This window comes from Bufo bufo, chromosome 3 (genome assembly GCF_905171765.1).
Source record: "Bufo bufo chromosome 3, aBufBuf1.1, whole genome shotgun sequence".
Taxonomy (NCBI): Eukaryota; Metazoa; Chordata; class Amphibia; order Anura; family Bufonidae; genus Bufo; species Bufo bufo.
In genome coordinates this window covers 110399514-110424486 of record NC_053391.1, presented here as the reverse complement: position 1 = coordinate 110424486, position 24973 = coordinate 110399514, and the positions used below count along the sequence as shown (strand labels likewise).

General features: G+C 43.1%; 1 protein-coding gene across 1 annotated transcript in view; it reads right to left on the bottom strand.

Annotated features, from left to right (window-relative positions):
* The window catches only part of PITPNM3 (PITPNM family member 3), a 793517-nt gene that overhangs the window by 346508 nt on the left and 422036 nt on the right, over window positions 1–24973 (bottom strand). The window lies entirely within an intron of this gene.

Here is a 24973-nt window from a genome sequence, read left to right as displayed (position 1 = left end):
GAGGAGCAGGATGCGCAGGAGTTGCTTGTGCAGTTGGATGAAACTAATGATGATGATGATGACAACATTGGCCATGATGACCAATCATCGCAGTAAGGGGTGAAACTGGAAAGAACTGGGGCTTAGGACATGCTGGAGAGCATGGCAAGCTGTACTCTTGCTTGTTTACAGTACATACTGGCAGGCATATTGTTAGCATTAAGCAATCTGATGATTACTGGATAGCCAGGCTTTTAAACCCTCGCCATCAAAGCAAAATGCCGAAGGGAGGCCACATTGCTTTATTGTTAAGATACACTGTGTACACACGTGGCGGCAGCTTTCAGCATGCAGGCACCTGCCGCCTGCATGTCTGACCAGCAGACCCCTCTCCACACTCTGCCGAGTGACTCCCCTTCCGCAGTCTCCACAACTACCAGAAGCAACTGCAGCAGCCGCTTCAATGAATGTGATGAAACAGTTTTTTCAAGACACTTATTAGGCACTTTTCTTAATAACACCTTGCACTGGTGATGGATCCGCCAAAGTTATGTAGCGGCGCTGACCTCTACATAACTTCGGCGCATCCACAGCCAGTCTAAATGTAAGGCTGGGTTCATATCATGTTTTTCCCATACAAAACCGTATACGTTAAACGGATGTCTCAGACTGATGCCATAGAATTCCATTCCAAAAAAAAACTTTAAAAAAAACTTAGGTTTTGTTTTACCACTGTAAAAAAAAAGTGAATACATTTTTTACTGGACTGTGCAGGATACAAGAACGTGGTGTGCTGCACTTTTGTATCCTTTTTTTCTCTAACATATAATTCAAATGGAGGCTCAAAACGTGATGTGAACCTACCCTAAGCCAGCGTCCTTGCTGGTTTAAATAGGGACCCTTTTCTATGCCTTAAACAGGCGTAGAAAATGATAAATGGGACGGGCCTAGCGGGCCCATGCCCTTCCCAGCCCATGCCACACCCCCTTTTTTTAGACCTGGCGTGAGCGGGGAAAAGTCGCAGATTGCGGCACAAATAACCCGCGGCGCAATCTGCGACAGATATACGCCAGAAAACTGCAGTATATCACTTAATTACCCCCCTTAGTCTATTCTGTTTGCAATGGCATAAATAGAAGTGAGGAGGCCACATAGCAACGATCAAACAAGACCCCCCTTAAAAAAGACTCCTGAGTGTGTCTCTGTCCGATTCTGACATCTCTACGGGCGACCCAGGCGCAGGAGGTGTGGTGTGGGTGTCTTGAGCTTTATCCCACATTACCCTCCTGGGTGAAGTGAGTCATCAATAATATATCTTGATATATACACTGCGTGTAGAATTATTAGGCAAATGAGTATTTTGACCACATCATCCTCTTTATGCATGTTGTCTTACTCCAAGCTGTATAGGCTCGAAAGCCTACTACCAATTAAGCATATTAGATGATGTGCATCTCTGTAATGAGAAGGGGTGTGGTCTAATGACATCAACACCCTATATTAGGTGTGCATAATTATTAGGCAACTTCCTTTCCTTTGGCAAAATGGGTCATAAGAAGGACTTGACAGGCTCAGAAAAGTCAAAAATAGTGAGATATCTTGCAGAGGGATGCAGCACTCTTAAAATTGCAAAGCTTCTGAAGCGTGATCATCGAACAATCAAGCGTTTCATTCAAAATAGTCAACAGGGTCGCAAGAAGCGTGTGGAAAAACCAAGGCGCAAAATAACTGCCCATGAACTGAGAAAAGTCAAGCGTGCAGCTGCCAAGATGCCACTTGCCACCAGTTTGGCCATATTTCAGAGCTGCAACATCACTGGAGTGCCCAAAAGCACAAGGTGTGCAATACTCAGAGACATGGCCAAGGTAAGAAAGGCTGAAAGACGACCACCACTAAACAAGACACACAAGCTGAAACGTCAAGACTGGGCCAAGAAATATCTCAAGACTGATTTTTCTAAGGTTTTATGGACTGATGAAATGAGAGTGAGTCTTGATGGGCCAGATGGATGGGCCCGTGGCTGGATTGGTAAAGGGCAGAGAGCTCCAGTCCGACTCAGACGCCAGCAAGGTGGAGGTGGAGTACTGGTTTGGGCTGGTATCATCAAAGATGAGCTTGTGGGGCCTTTTCGGGTTGAGGATGGAGTCAAGCTCAACTCCCAGTCCTACTGCCAGTTTCTGGAAGACACCTTCTTCAAGCAGTGGTACAGGAAGAAGTCTGCATCCTTCAAGAAAAACATGATTTTCATGCAGGACAATGCTCCATCACACGCGTCCAAGTACTCCACAGCGTGGCTGGCAAGAAAGGGTATAAAAGAAGAAAATCTAATGACATGGCCTCCTTGTTCACCTGATCTGAACCCCATTGAGAACCTGTGGTCCATCATCAAATGTGAGATTTACAAGGAGGGAAAACAGTACACCTCTCTGAACAGTGTCTGGGAGGCTGTGGTTGCTGCTGCACGCAATGTTGATGGTGAACAGATCAAAACACTGACAGAATCCATGGATGGCAGGCTTTTGAGTGTCCTTGCAAAGAAAGGTGGCTATATTGGTCACTGATTTGGTTTTGTTTTGTTTTTGAATGTCAGAAATGTATATTTGTGAATGTTGAGATGTTATATTGGTTTCACTGGTAAAAATAAATAATTGAAATGGGTATATATTTGTTTTTTGTTAAGTTGCCTAATAATTATGCACAGTAATAGTCACCTGCACACACAGATATCCCCCTAAAATAGCTAAAACTAAAAACAAACTAAAAACTACTTCCAAAAATATTCAGCTTTGATATTAATGAGTTTTTTGGGTTCATTGAGAACATGGTTGTTGTTCAATGATAAAATTAATCCTCAAAAATACAACTTGCCTAATAATTCTGCACTCCCTGTATATATGTGGCAGCCTGCCCATCCACTTGATTGATTTTTTGCTTTTCACTATTAATTATTAGCAACTCCCGATTTTGCCCTCCTTTGGCGCCCTGCAAAGTTTTTCTCGGACCCTCGATCCGAAGGTCTGGGGATTAACCCTCTCCTTTTCTTCCTCCGCTCTGACCCCCTTAATCGTGACAGGCTTTGCCACTCAAAACAGAAGAGCCCAGTATTTTCCCACTCCATGCCCTTTCCAGCAGCCTTGGACTAATTCCCTACCTATTCGCTTGTCAAATTGCAATTACCCTGGAGTACTGCAGCGGTTCTCATCCTCTAATAGCAAAGAGAATGGGACTAACTGGCCATGAGCTCCATCTCTCCAAGGGCCTGAGAGCAGCTGCATGTTTTGCCTCTTTGGTGGTGTATATCCCTTTTATGCATTCTATAGAACCTTTTATCGACAAGTCATTTTCAGGATCAGGAAGTAAGAAGTCTTGGAAAATGACAAGCTAAGGTCAGATCTGTAAGTAAAACTCCTGAGACTATTTGACATATATCTGGTGCTTACAACACGTGTGCAGCTTAAGCCTTTAATTCTTAAAGATTGATTCTTCTTACATGATCCTATACAGCCACATTTCATTGACATCAGTATTCAGAGCTTTTTAAGACCAAACATATTAGCACTATAAATGCTGGTACATTAGCTCTGTTTGAAATGCCATCTCAGACAATGTGGGCATATCGCTAGGATGAGAACGTAGGGGGGAAATGAATGTAGGACGCACTGCGCATGCGCAGCCGCCCTCCATTCATTTTTATGGGGCTGCCGAAAATAGTTCTGGCGCGGCTATTTCCGTCTGCCCCATAGAAATGAATCGGACTCACTTCTATTGGAGCAGCGGGGGGCAGTGCTTGGTGGTGGACGGACCCCAGGAAATCCAGGGACCTCCAGCCACAGCTCTCCCCGCTCCGTTCTCGTTGTAGGTGCGGGTTCCAGAGGTTGGACCCGCACCTATCAGACAATGGGGGTATATCCTAGGGATATGCCCCCATTGTATGTGATGGGAATACCCCTAAGACATTTGCTATTTACTCATAAATCATACATGGTTTAAGAACTAACCTTAAGCATTTTCCTTATCCATGACATTACCCACAAAAAAAGCCTCTCTAAATGCTGATCCATCAGATATTCCTGGAGAAAATCAAGTTGATCCTTTAGAACCTTCACTCAGAGTTGCATCTAGATATTTGTTTGCATGACAATAGTGAAATAGCACACACCCTGCTGCTTTCCCAAATTGGTGATGGTAAATACCGCCGCATGGAGAGACCTCATAACTGTCCCATAAAATAAAATAAAAATGGCACAAATTGGCTCAACTTGGCACATCAAGGGTTTGTACACATGTTTCAGACATGGGGAGACATTTATTAGAAGAATGGTGTTTTAATTTGCACCAAATGTATCAACTGTTTTCTCCCCAATTTTCACCATAAAGAATGCATCACGCCAGAAATAAGTTATAAATGTCAAAGCCGACATGGCTATCAAATTGGCGCATATTACACCTCATTTATCATCCTCTTATTGGCAGAAATGTCTCAAATTGTTGCAGACAATTAATCCAGCTTATGCGGTGTTTTGTGTTAAAAGTTGCATTTATAGCATAAAGATGTGACTTTTTGTCAAAAAGTCGCATTTATGAAAAGAAAAACCAACCTGTTGTGAGAACAAGTGATAGGTAAGTAGTAAAGCAGGATGATATCAATGAGCTAAACAGCAGGATTTTGTCAGTAAATTATCATTCAACAAAACAATGACAAGAACATTCTGAGTCTGAGACAAAAGTCGCAATTTATCACTGGAAATGTCGTAAATATGCTTCAAAAGTCGCAAGTGTGGTCTGGACAGGGGTGGCTGAAATGGCACATTTCAGTTTTAAAAAGTCTCCTTTTAGGGCTAATCTTGGTGTTAAAATGTTGCAAATCAAGAGAAATTGGTGGATAATTAATTTTATATTTTAAAAAGTCACATTTTACAATTGGTGTGCACCTTTTGATATATGAGGTGAAACAAATAACCACTTTTGATTTGTAATGTTAGTATGTATGGCGCAAATTAAGCCATTATTAATAAATTACCCCCATTATGTTTTATAGTAAGTCAGAGAAAAGTCTCTATAACCATGTTAGATTTATTATCGATGTTACGCCATATTTAGGATTAATAAATCTGGGCCAATATCTCTAGAATCTATGTATCCTTTGTCTGAAAGCAATTTACAGCCCAAGCCCAAGACAACCAGATGTCCCAAAAATGTTTTATTGGTCCTGGTCTCCCAGTAAATAATTTTCATGAGATGATACACGTTATCTACTTTTGCTAATCATTCAGAGATGGAAGTGGAGATGCTCGCCTTCCCATTTTTGGTAGCAAGATTCGAGCTCCAGATTGCTTCGCTTCGCCCAACACTTTTTAAGCGGAATTCTGTCTGAAGTTTAGGAAAATTTCGATTTACAATCAATCCGAATTTCCTCATGCTTCGTGATAACGAATCCGTTTTTCCTAAAATGGTGGCTGCACGTGTTACAAAGTGAAAGTAAAAAGCCCAGGAACACAAGATCACCCATACTGCTGTGCAGTCAGATGATCTGCAGATAGCCATCTTCTGTGATGTCACAGTCCTATTAAGCCCTCATCCCACGCGATCTCTGCCATTGCACTGTGAGCTGAGCATAGGGAGAGACATGTCAATCGCTCATACACTAGGGACAGTGTTGCTGAAAACAATTAATAGGGAGCGTGCAGGGAGACTTATGCTGCGTCAGTTTTATCTATTTATTTATTCCTACATTCACTTATTCCATCAGCCGTAATTGTAATTAATTACAAATAAGATAGAAACCTTTATTATTCTGGTGCCAACGTGCCAACCAATACCAACCAGTTTGCACCGCTAAGGGACAGTGTTTACTGTCAAATAACCTAAGGTAGAGTGGCCTGGGTATACCTGATTTATAGTGATTCATGACTAATTAATTAGTAGCTAATCTTGGCTAACTTGGGCTTAGTCGCCGAATCAAATTTTTCAAAACTTTGCTCATCTCTAGCTGCGGACAGGAGATGCTTGGCTAACCTAAGTGAGTTTATTATATGATGATCTATTGTTGTGAGAGAATAAATGAAGAAGCAGTACTACATGAGCTGATAGGTTGTGTAAGATACCGTCAGAACACAACCTTATATACATTTTCCTGAAAACAAATATAGACCTAGGCTTGGGTAACAGCAGTAATTCTATGAACATCAATGAAGTCACAACAAAGGTCCTTTTCCCACATTATCACAAAAATCTATGAATGCAAAACTCAGCAAATATTTATAGTTTATAGCAGTAGAAAGGAATTCTTGAGGAATTAACAATTAATGACTTATACCTAGGACAGATCATCAATATCAGATCAACATGGACCTGACATCCCCACTGATCAGCTGTTTTGCAGTATCTCTGGCACAACAAATAGGCGCTGGAACCACATAGCTCTGTCTATTTTGTATTGGATGGAGCTGATCACTATAGCATTGCTCACAATGAAATGATTGGGGCAGTGCTACATTAACCAGCTCCTTCCAGTACACATTGGATGGAGCTGTGCAGTTCTGGCACCTGTTTCTGACCCAGGAACTACTCCTGAACAGCTGATCGATGGAAGTACAGAGTGTCAGAACAATATGGATATCCTAGGACCCCTTTAAGCCCAAGGATGCAAATCAAGATGGTTGTTAACATCTTTATGTATTATAATAGATTTTAATTGATTGCATAGCCTGATAAATGTTAAACAGCTAAACTGAGGCAATTGCAGGTAGGAGAACAATTCCAGATGTGAAGGAATGGATGCTGAGTCAATCAGGACGTTTTAAGGTCAGGTATTAGATTGTATAGTTAAGGGCAGTGTAGAATTTTCTTTGGTGGAATTAGAGACAGACAGATCTGTATATTAATGGTGAAGAGAAAGAGGCAAAAGGGTGAAGAGTATTAATTGACTTCCATATCGACCACGTAGAATATGTCAGAATGTTAGTAACGCATAGTGATCAAGGTGACATGAAGAGAAAAAGATGCACTGCTCACAATATTAGTGCAGTTAGGATGCAATCTGCAATCAAGAATACATCTTGTAGAGCCCAATCCAGACATGGGTATAGCAGGCATAAATCAGGTATTAATGATACATTTTATAAAAAGACAGACCAAAGTAAAACACTTAAAAACAATTAAAACAGAAAATACTAAAGGGATCTCTATGAATACAGAGAAGAGTACCCTTACCTTTGAATTGCCCTAAATAGGGCTAAATGAAGAATGGGTCACTCTCTCTGTAGTGTAGGGATTTGCTCTGGTAGGCAGGGTAAGCAGACGCAATAAAGAGGAAAGACCACGGTTGAAAAGCAAAAGTTCCGTGTTTATTCACACAAAAAGGCAGAAAAGAAAATATAAACAAAGTCACCTTGGTTTAAATCCTGGTGTTCCATTCACACCTCGCTGCAGGTACCGCATAAGAAGGTCAAGTCCTGGTGTTCACTTCACACCATGCTGCGGGTACCGCATAAAGAGTCCCAGACCTGGATGTCCTTCCCTTGTCCTCCCAGACAGGTCGCAGGCATGCATCCAGCTACAAGCCTCACACACAGACACAGCCTCAGATCCCAATACAGAGATTCCACAGCTCCACTATCACCTGGAGGATCATTCCACCACCAGCTCAGCTGCTACCTCAGCTTTAAACCCAGCCCAAAACCTGGCCTGGACGTGCAAAGAGATATCACAGATAGTGTTGAGCACGAATATTCGAAATTTTTATCTTGAATATAGCCACTTCGAGAATTTGCGAATATTTCGCTATTATAGTGCTATATATTCGTTAGATCGAATATTTGTCATTTTTTCCATCTGAACACATGATTCCTCCCTGCTTCTTGCTTGTGGGCCAATGGGTCATTGGCCCACAAGCAACTTAAGCAGGGAGGAATCATGACTTCAGATGGAAAAAAATTATGAATATTCTAAAAAATGAATATATGGCACAATATTCAGTATAGTGCTATATATTCGTATTTTAGAATAGTCGTCATTTTTTTCCATCTGAAGGGAACACTAAACATTGTTCACTTCAGATGGAAAAAAATGACAAGTATTCTAAAATACGAATATATAGCTTAAACGGAACCTGTCACCGGGATGTTGTGTATAGAGCTGAGGACATGGGTTGCTAGATGGCCGCTAGCAGATCCACAATACCCAGTCCCCATAGCTCTGTGTGCTTTTATTGCATAAAAAAAAACATTTTATACATATGCAAATTAACCTGAGATGAGTCCTGTCCCTGAGATCAGTCGCGAATATTTAGAATATAGTGCTATATATTCATTATATCGAATATTCTTCATTTTTCCCATCTGAACAACACATGATTCCTCCCTGCTTCTTGTTTGTGGGCCAATGAGCCATTGGCCCACAAGCAAGAAGCAGGTAGGAATCATGTGTTCACTTCAGATGGAAAAAAATTAAGAATATTCTAAAAAACGAATATTCTAAAAAAACGAATATATAGCACTATATTCAATATAGTGCTATATATTTGTTTTTTCGAATATTAGTCATTTTTTTCCATCTGAAGTTGTGATTCCTCCATGCTTAAGTTGCTTGTCAAGCAATTTAAGCATGAAGGAATTATGACTTCAAATGCAAAAAAGGGACGAATATTCAAAAAAAAACTAATATACTGTATAGCACTATATTCAATATAGTGCTATATATATATTTTTTTTTTATATTTGTCACTTCTTTCCATCTGAAGTCATAATTCCTCCATGCTTAAATTGCTTGACAAGCAACTTAAGCATGGAGGAATCATAACTTCAGATGGAAAAAAATGACGAATATTCGAAAAAACAAATATATAGCACTATATTCAATATAGTGCTATATATTCGTATTTTAGAATAGTCGTAATTTTTTTCCATCTGAAGTGAACACTAAACATTGTTCACTTAAGATGGAAAAAAATGACAACTATTCTAAAATACGAATATATAGCACTATTTTCTATAGTGCTATATATTCATTTTTAACACACGCCTGTATTGATCGCGTAATATTCGCATATTACGCGATCATTACCTTGCCGATTTTCGAGTAAAAAAAAAAGAATGTAGAATATAACGAATATTCTACAAATATTCTACAAAATATTTGCAAAATATCACAAATTCGAATATGACCCCCGATGCTCATCACTAATCACAGATAGATAAAAAAAATATTAACAGAATGCAAACAAGGACTGTATCCAATACCAGGGCTGAATGAAGCATGAGCTACATATAAAGACACTCAGGTGCTAGGATAATAACATTTTGAGGTGACATCCATGTAGACAAGTACACTTTAAGTGAAAAAACGATAATGTAATAATGTGCAGTGAACATTTAAAAATGGAATCATACAAAAACATTATATATACAACATTTGGAAGGAAGCTACATGTGACTCACAAAGCTGAGGAGAGTAGAACCACTGGTATCGCTGCTTTACAGATGCAGCTTCGTCAGGGGCTGGGTGTCACAGTTTAATGATAAATACCTTAATGGCATGGGTCATGAATCCCTCTTTCATCTGGATCTAGAGTTTCTGATGGGGATTTCTCAACCAGTCTAGCGTTCTGTTGACCTGCACGGCTCTGTACTATAAGGACAGGTCTGGTAGACCTATCCCACCCTCTTGGTGTTTGAGTCTTTGTAAAAATTATTTTTGATGTGAAATAGGTAAGGTTTGATAAATTAACTTTGGCATGATATTGGCATGCAATTAAGTTTTTGCATCCAAAATATAAAGGGAATGGAATTATCCAGTTCTCAGCAGCTTTGGATATTTCCTGTAGGGAGGAGTGGAAATACGTTTAAAGGGACACTGACAGGCCCTATAAACATATTTAGTTATTCCTATGCAGTCATAGATCTATTAAAGTGTATTCCAATGATATAAGAGTACCCCCTGTCCGCATTGTAAACCATGTAAAAACAACTTTATATTCATCTGTCAATCACATTTTTTTATGCCCAAGGGGCGTTTTTTTCACATTTCTTTATGCCCAAGGGGCGTTTTTTCTCCTACCTTCTTGCCCAGCCACGCCTCAACTGTCGATTCCTAGCGCCGCCCAGCTCATTATTATTCACTGCGCTGGGCGGCTCTTACATTCCCCGATCCTGTCAGTTGCCGCGCATGCCCGATAGATACTTATGGGCATCGGCCTCAATCGGACCAACTGCGTATACGCCGGCACCCTCCCAAGCCTGTAATTGAATCCAGCGCCCGAGAAAAGAGCGTAATTGTTGTAAATGGTTGCATCTTTTCCTTCTTTGTGAATAATAGAGACGTCCACAAGCATTAATTAATCGAGAGAGAAAAGGGAGGAGTATGGACGGAAGAGCAAGTGGAGAGGAATGCTATCAGAGTGTGGCCATTCGTTTTTTTCATGCTTCTTAGGGCTGTGATATTTTCTTAGTCTGTAAAGGAAGTATAAAACTTTCTGGCCTGTTGATCTGGAAGAGAAGGTAGGGAGATCAAGCTTAAAGAGGACCTGTCACTTCTCCTGACATGTCTGTTTTAGTACCTACTTGTAAGCTCCATGTAATAACAATTCTGGAGCATCTATTCTTATTACTCTGTAATGTGCCATTCCTCTATTATTCATTTTAGAAGTTTATGAATGAATTGCCAGTTTGCAATAAAGGTCCATCTGGGTATTTCCAGTTGTGGGTGTCTGACAGTATCCAATCAGTCCTGCCAGTGTCAGAATGTGCAGGGACTAGAGATGAGCGAATCGAAGTTGACAAAGTGGAATTCGATCCGAATTTCAGGAAAAATTTGATTCACACCGAAGCCGAATTTCCTCACGCTTCATGGTAACGAATCACATTTTTTCCTAAAATGGCTACTGCACGTGTTAGGACATGGAGCAAAGAACTCTGGGAACGAGGGATCACCCACAATGCCATGCATGCAGCCAATCAGCAGCCAGTCAGCCCTGTGATGTCACAGCCCTATAAATAACATCTTGGATTCCGCCATTTTCCAGTGTACTTAGTGCAGGGAGAGACGTTAGCAGGCGCTAGGGAAAGTGCTAGGAAAGACTTCATTGTGCTGAAAAAAAGATTTACAAGTTCAGGAAAAGATTAGTCAAGGTGTAGGGAAAGGATAGGGAGGACTCATATACACTATAAAAGGAGAATAGGGTGCAATAGGGGAGTGTACAGCCTGGGTAATAGGATCAATTCTATTACACCTTGCTGCACTAATTGGGGATCCAAATTGCAGTTATACTGCTGCTTTTAGGTTCTTTGCCCTATATGATACATCAGTAATTCTAGCAAACCTTGCTTGTTATTGGGGTGTAAGTTCTGTGTGATACAGCCATTTACGGGGTGTATTAATAGGAAAGATACGTACATCCTATAAGCAGTTCTGCATTGATTTTACATTGTTAAAAAATTTTTTGGGGGGTGTATTAATAGGGGGAAAAAAAGGAAAAATATATGTCATAATTGCCGTTCTGCGGTGAAGTTACATTGTACTACAGCCATTTACGGGGTGTATTAATAGGAAAGATATGTACGTCCTATTAGCCGTTCTGCGTTGATTTTACATTGTTTTACTTTTTTTTGGGGGTGTATTAATAGGGAAAAAAAAGGCAAAAATATATGTCATAATTGCCGTTCAGTGGTAAAGTTACATTGTACTGCGGCCCTTTACGGGGTGTATTAATAGGATAAATACGTACGTCCTATTAGACGTTCTGCGTTGATTTTACATTAATGCCAACACTTGCTGAAAACAGCAGAATACAATGCGTGGTATACAACCATCAACTCCTATATAAATTAAACCAACACAAATGACAAATCAACCCATCTTTATTATAACAGATAAAATGACATACATGATAAAAAATCGAGGAATGCAGGAAAGTGAGGATAAAACCTCCAGACCCAAGGATAATGCAGTTATCAGTATAATTGCAAATAACACTGCTGTGTATGCAGAACGCCAGAACAAAAAGTATAACAAGTGTGGCCCTACACACATGTATATCAGTTCGCCACAAAAGTGGCATATAAATGAAAATAAATCATCTAACAGGGGGAGGGCAACCTAGCTATGGATGGCAATATCAAATATAATGCTGGCAAAAGCATACACAACAGTGGGCAACATGAGCATATATAATAACAAACCTGGCTGGAGGAATGGCCCAATGTCCGTTTTGCAGTCGCGCTTTTTCAAAGGGCACAATACATCTGCCATTGAACCAGCCCTATATACTCCCAACCTCCTTGAAACAGCCTATCCCAGAGCCGGATTGATTGTGCCCCATTACACCTGTAAGACACTCCCACCTCATTCATCATGGAGCAGCCGGCGTACGTGATGACGTGATCCAGACTGCGCACACAATCACGTGATAGCGCGTCACATAACGCAAGATACCCGTCATCAGTGAGCGTCCAATGGTACGCCCACACATGAGATGGGCACATGATAGAACACGTGATGTATCACCAGGCCGGGTAGGTTGTACAAGCTCAAAGCGGGCATAACAATAAATAGCGTACAAGAAAGTATGCGCAAGTAGAATAATCACATGATCAAGCAGAAAAAATAATAAAAAAAATTTTGATTTTAAATTGTTTTACTTTCTTATTTGGGGGGGGGGGGGGGTGTATTAATAGGGAAAAAAAAGGAAAAAATATATGTCATAAGTGCCATTCAGCAGTGAAGTTACATTGTACTACAGCCATTTACAAGGTGTATTAAAAGGAAATATACGTACGTCCCATTAGCCGTTATGCGGTGAATTGTGATTGTTATATTTCTTTTTTTGGGGTGTATTAATAGGGAAAAAAAGGAAAAAATATATGTCATAATTGCCGTTCAGCGGTGAAGATACATTGTACTACAGCTATTTACGTGGTGTATTAAAAGGAAATATATGTACGTCCCATAAGCCATTCTGTGTAATAGGAAAAAGAATACGTCTTAATTGCCGTTCTGCGGTAAATTGTGATTATTATATTTCTTTTTTTGCAATGTACTGTAGTAATAGGAAAAATATCTTAATTGCCATTCTGCGGTACAGTTACTTTGTACTAAAGCCATTTACGGGGTGTATTGAAGGGCAAGAAACCTACTTCCTATTATCTGTACTGCAGTGAATTGTGATAATTTTTTTTCGGGGGGAGTTTATTAATCAGAAAAAAATATATGTCTTAATTGCCGTTCAGCGGTGAAGTTACATTGTACTACAGTCATTGACGTGTTGTATTAATAGGAAATATACGTACGTCCCATTAGCCGATCTGCGGTGATTGTTATATTTCTTTTTTTGGGGTGTAGTAATAGGAAAAAGAATATGTCTTAATTGTCGTTCTGCCGTGAATTGTGATAGATTTTTTTTGTGGGAGGGGTAATTTATAAATCCGAAAAAAAAAAAATATGTCTTAATTGCAGTTCAGCCGTGATGTTACATTATACTACAGCCTTTTTTGGGGGGTATTATTTAAATTTTAATCTAATTATTTTATTATACAGTATGTCAGACAGACAGGTGACGGGCCCTTCAAAGAAAACGGGCAGTGGCCAAAATGTTTCTCTCACAGGCAGCAGAAGAAGGGGGGATGGCAGCAGGAGTCGCAGCAAGAGGCCTGAGCTCCCGGTGTCATCTAGCAGTCATGTCTGGACCAGTAACCCAGCGGTGCTTGAATGGTTGACTCAGTCTTTGACTTCATTGCAAGTGACATCAGACACCATCAGCCAAGAGTTGGTGGGTTCTTCTGACATGACGCTTAGCTGGCATGGCCCGGGAGCAGGCCCTGTGCCCCCACCTGTCCTCAACCTTCCTCTGTAATTTTTAGTTCCCTTAACGTGAGAAGTATTATATGCCGTAGGCTCGGCTCCACTTTAAAGCGAGGACGAGCTACTAGAGCACAGTCAGCAGCTACTGCCCAGCCAAGATCTGGAGGAGACATCGGCCGCTTCCTCCGGTATGCGGGCAAGTAGTGTTGATGAGAGTCACGTGGGAGCAGGTGTTGTGAGCAGTCAGGCTCCTGGCCCTGAGACTGTTGAGGGGGACATCAGTGACGTGCAGACAGTAGCGGATGATGATGATGTAGCCGATCACACTTGGGAGCCGGGTGAAGAAGGGGCTTCATCGTCATCATTATCATCAGGAGAAGAGGAGGCAGCGACTGAGCCAGCAGGGTGGTAACGTGGCTGTGAGTCAGCAGGGTGGCAGCAGTGGGAGGTCGGGAGCCAAACGTGCCCGGGGTAGACCACCCGCTTCGCAGGAGCCTACCGGCCCGGAAAGTAGCGGTGCAGGGGTTCACGGAGGCAGAGGTAGAAGACAGTCAGCGCGGAGTGTTGGGGGGAATATGCCATACTCGGCAGTGTGGCAATCTTTTATTAGGCCACTGGAGGTGGTGAACATAGCAATTAGCAGAATTTGTCGGCAGAAGGTGAAGCGTGGCCAGGGTGTCAATCTTGGAACCACAGCCCTGAATCAACAAATGCAGCGTCACCATAAAGTGGCCTGGGAGAACCGTGGCTCCGATGTGGATGTCCAGACTGCCGCAGAAACCGGTGCACGCACCTAATTTCATGCAGTCAAGGCTCCACCACCTCAGCTGGAAGATGCTGTCTGTCCTTCCCATCATCTGCTAGTCCTGATGCTCCTGCTCCTCGTCCTCCTACTCCTCGTCAGTCATTCAGTCAGCAATCGATCACCAAAGCGATTGCCAAGAGACAACAGTATGCTTGCACTCATCCAACAGCGCAGAAGCTGAATGTGCTCCTGGCCAAGTTGTTGGTGCTGCAGTCTCTCCCTTTCCAAGGTCCACCTTTGAGAGAACTGATGGCTTGTGCCAAGCTGAGGTGGACAGTCCTAAGCCGTCATTTCTTTGCAAAAAAGGCTGTACCAGCCCTGCACACATATGTAGTACAGAAGGTGGGCCAGTCCTTGAGTCTGTCGGTGTCTGCCAAAGTGCAGGAGGGCTGAGGCATGCGCAATGCATGGCGCACGTGTTCAATCTTGTAAAGCGGTTCCTGAAGTTTTTAACCCATCTGCAAGACATTCCAGAAAATGGCTAGGAAACTTTGCATGCACTTCAGTTACTCATCCGCAGCATAGCGCACCCTCCTTGACCTGCAGCGGCAGAACGCGTCCCGAACCAAGGCTGATATGCGATGTTTCCACCTATTGGAATTCCACGCTCCATATGTTAGACCGACTATATGAACAGAGAAAGGCCATAAACAATTTATTGATGATACAGGTGGACAGAAGTACTCCCATGTGTAAGTTCGATGTTAGCCAGAGGTAGCTCATGCGTGACACCTGCCGTTTGCTCAGGCCCTTTGAGGAGGCCACTTTATTTGTCAGTCACCAGGACTACGGGAACATCATTCCACTGATTCATGTCCTGGAACAGATGCGGCTAAATCTAGCTGGCCAGGGGACAGTAGACGTGGAGACAACATCTCACGGCCACGAACTAGAGGAGGAGGACATTCGAGCACAAGCAATGCATAGAGAAATGGGTGGTTTTTCTACACAGGTGACAGGAGAGGAGGAGCAGGAGCAGCCGGAGGAGCTACAGGGCGATGAGGAAGATGAGGCAGATGACCTAGACACACAGTGGCAGTATGCAGTGGAGATGGAGGCAAGGAGTCCCTCCGAGTCACTTGCACAAATGGCCCGATGCATGCTCAGTTGCTTGCGTAGTGACAGCCGAATTGTCACCATTCGGCAGGGGTATGACTACTGGCTCTCCACCATGTTAGGCCCTCTCTAGCGGTCCAAAATAGGGGCCTTTTTACACCCGCTGAGAGCGAGTACAAACTGAACTACTATTGAGACATCCTATGTAGTCAGTTGGTCACTGCCTTTGTGTGCCATCGCCCATCCTCAAGTAGGTCTGACCGGGTGGGCCCCTGCAATGACGTTCCACTGCCATGGCTTCTGGAGGGCAGGAGCAGTACCAGCGCCATCAGCAGTAACTTAAGTCTAGAGTCGCTGATGAGCCGTTTTCTTCACCCACCTACTGAAGAAACTACTCACCAGCAGCAGTAGCTACACATAGAGCAGAACCTGAACCAGCAGGTCATGGCATACTTGGAGTGCACCCTGCCACCCCACATCGAAGATCCCCTGGAATACTTGGCAGCCAAACTCTATTTGTGGCTGCAACTGGCCAAATTTGCCCTGGACAAGCTTTCCTGCCCAGTCAGCAGTGTGGCATCAGAGTGGGAGTTTAGTACGGCGGGGGCCATAGTTACCCCAAGGAGAACTCGCATGTCCACCCAAAATAAACCCTACACTTTGACAAAAGAGACCTGTTTCTTCTGGCAACTTGCTTTAGCTACTATTCTGATGCTACCACCTCCCAGTCACATAGTTGTGAGGTGGAAGCAGCATGAGGAGACCACAGAGTGGCCCAGTGACATAGTGGTGAGGTGGCAGCAGCATGTGGAAACCACCAAGTCATGAGGTGGCAGCAGCATGAGGAGACTACAGAGTGGCCCAGTGACATAGTGGGGAGGTGGGGGCAATGCCAGTACCAGCTGAAGATGGTGGTCGCACCTACTACCTCATCTTCAGCTGGTACTGGCATTGCCCCCACCTCCCCACTATGTCACTGGGCCACTCTGTAGTCTCCTCATGCTGCTGCCACATCACCACTCTGTGTTCTCCTCATACTGCTGCCACCTCATGACTTGGTGGTTTCCACATGCTGCTGCCACCTCACCACTATGTCACTGGGCCACTCTGTGGTCTCCTCATGCTGCTTCCACCTCACAACTATGTGACTGGGCCACTCTGTGGTCTCCTCATGCTGCTGCCACCTCACCACTATGTCACTGGGCCACTCTGTGGTCTCCTCATGCTGCTGCCACCTCACCACTCTGTGCTCTCCTCATACTGCTGCCAGCTCACCATTATGTCGCTGGGCCACTCTGTGGTCTCCTCATGCTGCTTCCACCTCACCACTATGTCACTGGGCCACTCTGTGGTCTCCTCATGCTGCTGCCACCTCACCACTATGTCACTGGGCCACTCTGTGGTCTCCTCATGCTGCTGCCACCTCACCACTCTGTGCTCTCCTCATACTGCTGCCAGCTCACCATTATGTCACTGGGCCACTCTGTGGTCTCCTCATGCTGATGCCACCTCACCACTCTGTGGTCTCCTCATGCTGCTGCAAGCTCAGCACTATGTCGCTGGGCCACTCTGTGGTCTCCTCATGCAGCTGCCATCTCACCACTCTGTGGTCTCCTCATGCTGCTGCCACATAACCACTCTGTGGTCTCCTCATGCTGCTGCCACCTCAACACTCTCTGGTATCCACATGCTGATGCCACCTCACCACTCCGTGGTCTCCTCATGCTGCCACATCACCACTCTGTGGTCTCCTCATGCTGCTGCAAGCTCACCACTATGTCACTGGCCACTCTGTGGTCTCCTCATGCTACTGCTACCTCACCACTCTGTGGTCTCCTCATGCTTCCACATCACCACTCTGTGGTCTCCTCATGCTGCTTCCACCTCAACACTTTGTCACTAAGCCACTCTGTGGACTTTTCATGCTGTTCCCACCCTCCCCACTCCATGACTGGGCCACTATTTTGCCTTTTTGGCCTGGTTGACATCATTTGTTTGACCCTTCTTCTGTTCTGTCAGAAGGAAGGAAAATGAGACGCAGAACGGATCCTGTCTATGTATCTTGTCTATGTAGCAGCTGTAAGGCCTGTATGACATGGTCCTTATTTTGCATCAGAATTGGCTTATGATTTGGTAGCCAAGAGCATGAGTGGGTACAAAACACAAAAGACATGCAAATATTCCATTTACGTGTCATCTCTGTTTTGGATCCACTCCAGTTTTTTTGGGGCTTTAGCAATACTAATGGATTACTGACCAAATACTGAACGAGTGGAGGCAGATGCTCAACAGACAGGATCCGTTTTTTTGGGTTTATTGTTCTGATGGATCAGAGGAAGGGCAAAATAATCAGTGACATCAACACAAACTTACTGCTGACACCCTCTCCACTCTGTCGGGGGGCTCTGCTTGTATAAGCATTTAATAGAACAGGTTCTGTAGACATCTATGTAGAATCAGCTGACGACGGTGTTAAAGTAGTAATTAAACATTGACCTGTAAGGCTGAGTTCACACTTGAGTTATTTGGTCAGTTTTGGCCCTGTAATTTACCAAATGAGTGAAGTGTGAAGTGATTCTAAGAGCGATGCCTGTCATCTGTTTGTCATACTGGCTCACAGTATTGTTTCACTACCAGGGCTGGAACAAGGCCATTTGGTGCCCAGGGCGAAGATGGCAAACTGCGCCCCCCCCCGTTTTTAAGAAAGAATCAATGTTGTTTCAAAACAAGAATATACTTAAAGCAATAGAACAAAGGACTGTGGGACTTTGAAAGTCACAGACACTATAAAGTTCCCCCCATCATCATGTGCCAGTATAAAGTCCCCCCATCATCATGTGCCAGTTTTGTAATAAGCCCCCCCAATGTGCCAGTAACACTATTGTAAAAAAAAACAAAAAAAAAACACTTATACTTACCTAAGTGTCAGCGATGCGATGCAGCCTCTTCCTGTGTCCCACGCTGTAATGTAAGGCTCAGGCGGCACGATGACGTCATTGCGCCGGCCTCTGATAGGCTGCCGGCCTAGTGCCTGCAGCCAGGGGCGTACATAAAAATCACTGGGCCCCATAGCAGGAATCTAAATTGGGCCCCCATTCCCCTTTTATAGCCCCTCCCTTTGTTCCATGAACTATTCTTGCTGCTGCGTTTTATAATTTATGCCATCAGGGCCGGAATGGGATTACAAAACAGCCCTGGCACACAAAAGAGGTATAATAGATGCAGATGTATATTATATACAGCAGTGTACAGTTATGTGAGGTACGCGGTATAATAGATGCAGTGTGTACAGGTATATAGTATATTCCCTAGTGTTCTGATATGTGAGGTACAGGGTATAATAGATGCAGTGTGTACAGGTATATAGTATATACAGCAGTGTACTGATATGTGAGGTACGGGGTATAATATATGCAGTGTATACAGTATATACAGTAGTGTAATATGTGAGGTACGAGGTATAATAGATGCAGTGTGTACAGGTATATAGTAAATACAGCAGTGTATTGACACCTCGTACCTCACATATCAGTACACTGCTGTATATACTATATATCTGTACACACTGCATCTATTATACCTCGTACCTCACATATATAGTATATACAGAAGTGTACTGATATCTGTACACACAGCATCTATTATACCTCATACCTCACATATCAGTGCACTGCGGTATATACTATATATCTGTACATATTGCATGTATAATACTGTGTAATATATGCAGTGTGTGTGCATGTATGTGTGTGTATATATATATATATATATATATATATATATACAGAGCAGTGTATTGATGTGACACATAGAAGGTATAATACTGTAGATGCAGTGTTTATAGAAATATGTGGTCAGTTATGCATTATAGTCACTGTGAGGTACATGAGGTAGTGGTAACTGTCTGAAGTAGTATACATGAGTGAGCAATGAGTAAAAACAGGGCATGGAGGGGGGGGGGGTAAATGATGAAAAGTGGAGGACCTCCTCTTACCTCTCCATTCCAGTCTGTATGGATCAATACAGAGCTGCTTGTGAACTTTTAATACTTGCTGTTAGGGGTTGAAGGACCTGTGATGATGTCATCACAGGTCCTGGCAGATGTACCTTTGAAACCTAGGAACTACACCATTTTTGGTGCAGTTCCTTTGCTAGATTCTGCAGGACCTGTGATGTTGAAGATGATGTCATCACAGGTCCTGGCAGATGCACTGTTCTAACCTGGGAACTACACTTTACACTGTGCAGTTCCCTTACAGGACCTGTGATGACATCATCAAAGGTCCTTTAGCTTTAGAAAGATAAACAGGAGTAATTAGGGGGCGGGGCCTCTCCTCCACTTCGGTGCCTGCCTGCAGCCTATCAGAGGAAAGGGAAGGGACACGCCTCTCCCTCCCCTGCACCTCCGCTGGCACAGACAGTTTACAATGGAGATGAGCGCAATGGAAGCGCTCATCTCCCTGTGCCCGGCGGCGGCTGCTCACTTGGGGGGGGGGGGGGGTCATTTTAGTTGGGGGGGCACAGCATGGTAGCGCCCAGGGCACCCGCTCCTTCGGCCCCTGTCTTGTACCGGCCCTGTTCACTACCATGGCAGACTTCCTATGCGTGCTACTGTTCTACACCACTATAAAGGCTCTCTGCAGCCAGGAAATAGCTGTTCTTTAACGCAATTCACCACAAATAAATTGAGATCGAATCTAATCTTTTCAGAAATTTTGGCAAACTGACCGAATCAAATATTTGGGACACGCCCCACCCAGCAGGACTTTTATTGCAGACTGCTGGCTGTTCATTCATAAACCTCTAGCAGGAATAATAGGGAAATGGCACAACATAGAGTCATAAGGACAGAGGCTCCCGTATTCTTATTACAAAAGCAGGTAGTTACTAAAAGATGTTAGAAAAGGTGACAGCTCCTCTTTAAAAACTCATCTAAGTCTTTCCCCGAGGTGTGAAGCAGCAGTATCATCTGCAGAATTATGATTGTACGGGTTATTATAAAACCTGCGGAATTCTTCCGCTATAGACACAGAGTCATTTCGAACAGAACCTTTGGGACTGCGTATTGATCTACTAAAGGTCTTCATTTTCCTCTGTTTTATTTGAGATATCATAAACTTTATGGGTCTATCCCGATAAGGAGTAGGGCTCAAATTGATTAAAATAGATTGCTGCAGAGTTAAGATTTTGCAGATTCTTTACCTCAGAACTCAAGAAAGGTAACTCATTCTCATGTAGGACCACATCAGCTACTTTAATAAGGGATGTGAGACAATTAATCCGTTAAGATCCCTTCTATTTCCTTTTTTAACATGTGAGCTTAAAGTAATGAAATCTGCTCTGCCTCTAGAGATGCTTCCACCATATTTAACCATACTTTCAGCATGAAAGCAATGCACCAGAGTCATAATAACAAGGGTTTAGAGGTCATTCCATGGAAAATGGGGGCTGAGGGCTTGTGTTTAGTTAGTAACTTAATGTTGTCTCCAGACCTATGTACAATTTGGCCTAAGTGTAGTTCAGGATATTTTCTGCACTAAGTGTAGATGTAGTCCATTAGTGGCAATAAGGGTTGATCACAGTGCAACAGTCCAAAAAAAAGGGGCAGTGCCTCTACTCACTGCGGTTCAGAGATGTTAACAAGTAATCTCAAAGGTTTTCCCCTTAAAGTGGCATGTAAGTGGGGAGAAGAAGTGTTCACATGGTACATGGAGACCATGTATCCTCCATATTGGGATAAACAAGTGCTTGTGCCATAGGGAGGAATGCCTATCTGCTGCTTTCTAGTGCAGCTTTCAGTGATGTTCAGCTTGTTTATTTGATCAGGCACCTAATCCCTAATGTAGTCCACAGAGCAAATACTGTGCTGAGTTAAACTGATATCTGATGTGTCAGTAGGTTTGGGATGGCATTTTGTGATATAGTGCCCTGCAGCAAGAAGATTGTGGCAGATTCACAATCCAGAGTCATTACCACAGAGTCTCTAAGCAGTATCTCAATTATAAAGTGCCAGGCATCAGGGTTAAAATGATGAGCTCAGCAGCACAGCATGGGTTAACCCAGGAAGAACCAGCAATTTTTTTAGCAGGGTGCTTCCAGACAAAGTTGCTAGATCCAAACAGCCAGGTAGCACTCCAGGAGGCCTGAGAAATCCACAGCCTGAAGAGCATCAGCACTGCAGGCCAGGGGCAGACTGACCATTCGGGCACTCGGGCATGGACTGAGGGCCCGCAGCCACTATGGAGCCCTGTCAGGGCCGTCTTCTGCACTCACATGTAATGGAGCGCTCTGACGAGGCCCAGCATGAAATACAGTGCCCATGCCGGGCCCAGTCAGAGCACTCCTCAAACATGTATAATATCAGGGAAGCAAGGGGGGGTGTTGGCGCAGAGGCAAGAGGAGGATGGCGCACGGTGCGCACTCACACACAGTTCTTGTCACTGCCAGGCTGTTGTTTCCATAGCGAAGCAGGGAGTGCTCTCCGTTCCCTTCTTCACTGTTCTTCTGAGTGCTACCCCTGCTGGCCACACATCACGCGGAAATCGGCCTCCAGCACAGCCAGCAGTGTGAGTGTGGGAGCACGTCATCAGGAAAAAAAGGCAAGTATGTGTTTTTTTTTTTTTTTTTATAAAGCTGCAGACTGGGGGCAACAACTACTGTGAGGGGGCTGTGGGCATAACTACTATGAAGGGGCGCATATCTGGCATAACTACTGTGAAGAGGTACATATCTGGCCATAACCACTGTGAAGGGGCACATATCTGGCATAACTACTGTGAGGAGGCACATAATCTGGCATAACCACTGTGAGGGGGCACATATCTCGCATAACTACTGTGAGGGAGGCACTACTGTGAGGGGAACGTAATCTGGCAGAACTACTGTGAGGAGGCACATAATCTGGCATAACTACCGTTGGGGGCAGATATCTGGGCATATCTACTGCGAGAGGCACATAATCTAGCATAACTACTGTGAAGAGGCACATAATCTAGCATAACTACTGTGAAGAGGCACATAATCTGACATAACTACTGTGAGGGGGCACATAATCTGACATAACTACTGTGAGGGGGCATATATACTGTGAGGGGTACATATCTGGCATAACTACTGTGAGAGAGGCACATATCTGGGCATATCTACTGTGAGAGGCACATAATCTAGCATAACTACTGTGAAGAGGCACATAATTTGTCAGAACTACTGTGAGGGGGCACATATCTGGCATAACTACTGTGAGGGGCACATAATCTGGCATAACTACTGTGAGGAGGCACATAATCTGGCATAACTACCGTTAGGGGGCACATATCTGGGAATATCTACTGCGAGAGGAATATAATCTAGCATAACTACTGTGAAGAGGCACATAATTTGGCAGAACTACTGTGAGTGGGCACATAATCTGGCATAACTACTGTGAGGGGGCACATAATCTGACATAACTACTGTGAGGGGGCACATATCTGGGCATATCTACTGTGAGGGGTACATATCTGGCATAACTACTGTGAGGAAGGCACATATCTGGGCATAAAGATGTGATGGCACACTCACATATGGTATAAACTTGAAATGATGAGTATCTTGGTTATGATAAAATGGTATTTATTAATGGTAAGAAAGGATATAAACCAAGTAATGGTTATATAAAGTCTGCTGTATAGTCACAAATAGATGGTATACTATGTGCAAACTGAATACATATGAAGGTCGATTCAAACTGAATATACAAAGTACTAAGTACGAGTACCAGATAGGCAAGCTGAGTACATATAGGCAAGCTAAGTATATGTAAAGTGCTAAGTGCAATCTCAGTACATATAAGTGCAATGTGCAGGCTCGGTAAATCAAAGTGCAATATGCAAGCTCGGTAGAATATGTGCAATATGCAAGCTCAATACATGAAAGTGCAATATGCAAGCTCGGTACATAAAAGTGCTATGTGCAAGCTAAGTACATTTTGAATAAATAGGATGTATTAAATGTGCTATATGCAAGCTGAGTACATTGAATAAATAGGATGTACTAAAATTCTCAGTTCAGGTAATCGCTATGATATGATAAATATAAATATTAAAATAGGGTATGTGCAAATACGCAGGCTCAATACATGAAAGTGCAATTTGCAGGCTCGATACACATAATGCTATGTGCAAGATGAGTACATTGTAAATAATATGCACTGAAATTCTCAATTCAAGTGTTCAATGTGGTTGAAGAGTTGATACTTTCACAGGGGTGAATGATTACAGGTGAAAAAAAAGGTCTTAGTTTATGTACACCACAATTTAAAATTCAGCTGCAAGTTGAATAAACGAGAGGATATAAATATACAGTTTTAAAATATAGACAATGTAATGAGCAATGTGCACTTATAATAAGCAATGAATGTTTGTAGTAGGCCCTGAGTATCTATTGAGTCTGACCCAGAATTTGGTCATATAGGAATTGACTGTGGTTGAAATTCACACTCTGCATGGAGGTATACAGTTCATCTAAGTCCGTTTAGTTTCCTGTAAACAAAGTCTTCATACTGATATTCTCATATTGAGATGGTGTTTAATCTTTAGATATTTAGCTGTTGAAATTACAGCCTGTGTAGGAGAGAGAGAGAAACTGTGTACATTACCGCTCCACACCACTCTGTTTTCTGCGGGGCGTCCCACGTGGTCACTTGTCTTTATCACGTGGCGTCCCACGTGACTTGGGCGGGGCGGTACGTCACTCGTTCCGGGATTGATGATTGGTCCTCTGTCGACAATGCTGTGTCCGAGGAAAGTGCGTTTTTTTTAATGGTTAGCAGTCAATGTAATAGTAAACCGCTGCGATTCCTAGTTATCCCGGCTTGTATATTCCTCACTGTTCCTTAAGGATCTCACAGGCAAGCTGGCTGAAGTGCATTACAGTGTGTAATACACTTATAGCCAATGCATTACAATACAAAAGTATTGTAATGCATTGTAAAGGGAATCAGACCTCCAGAAGTTGTGGGGGGGGGGGGGGGGGGGAGTTTAAAAAAAAAGTTTAAAAAATCAAGTTTTACAAAAAAATTACAAGTTTCAAGTAAAAAAAAGTGCCCTTTTCACAAAATAGAAAAAAAGAAAAGTAGACATATTAGGTATCACCGCGTCCGTATCAACCGGCTCTATAAAAATATCACAGACATGACCTAACTCCTCAGGTGAACAACTTAAAAAAATAAAAACTGTGCTAAAAAATATATATTGTCACCTTACATCACTAAAAGTTCAACACAAACGATCAAAAAGGTGTAAGCCATTCTTTACCTTACACCACAAAAAGTGTAATAGCAAGCGATCAAAAAGATAGCGG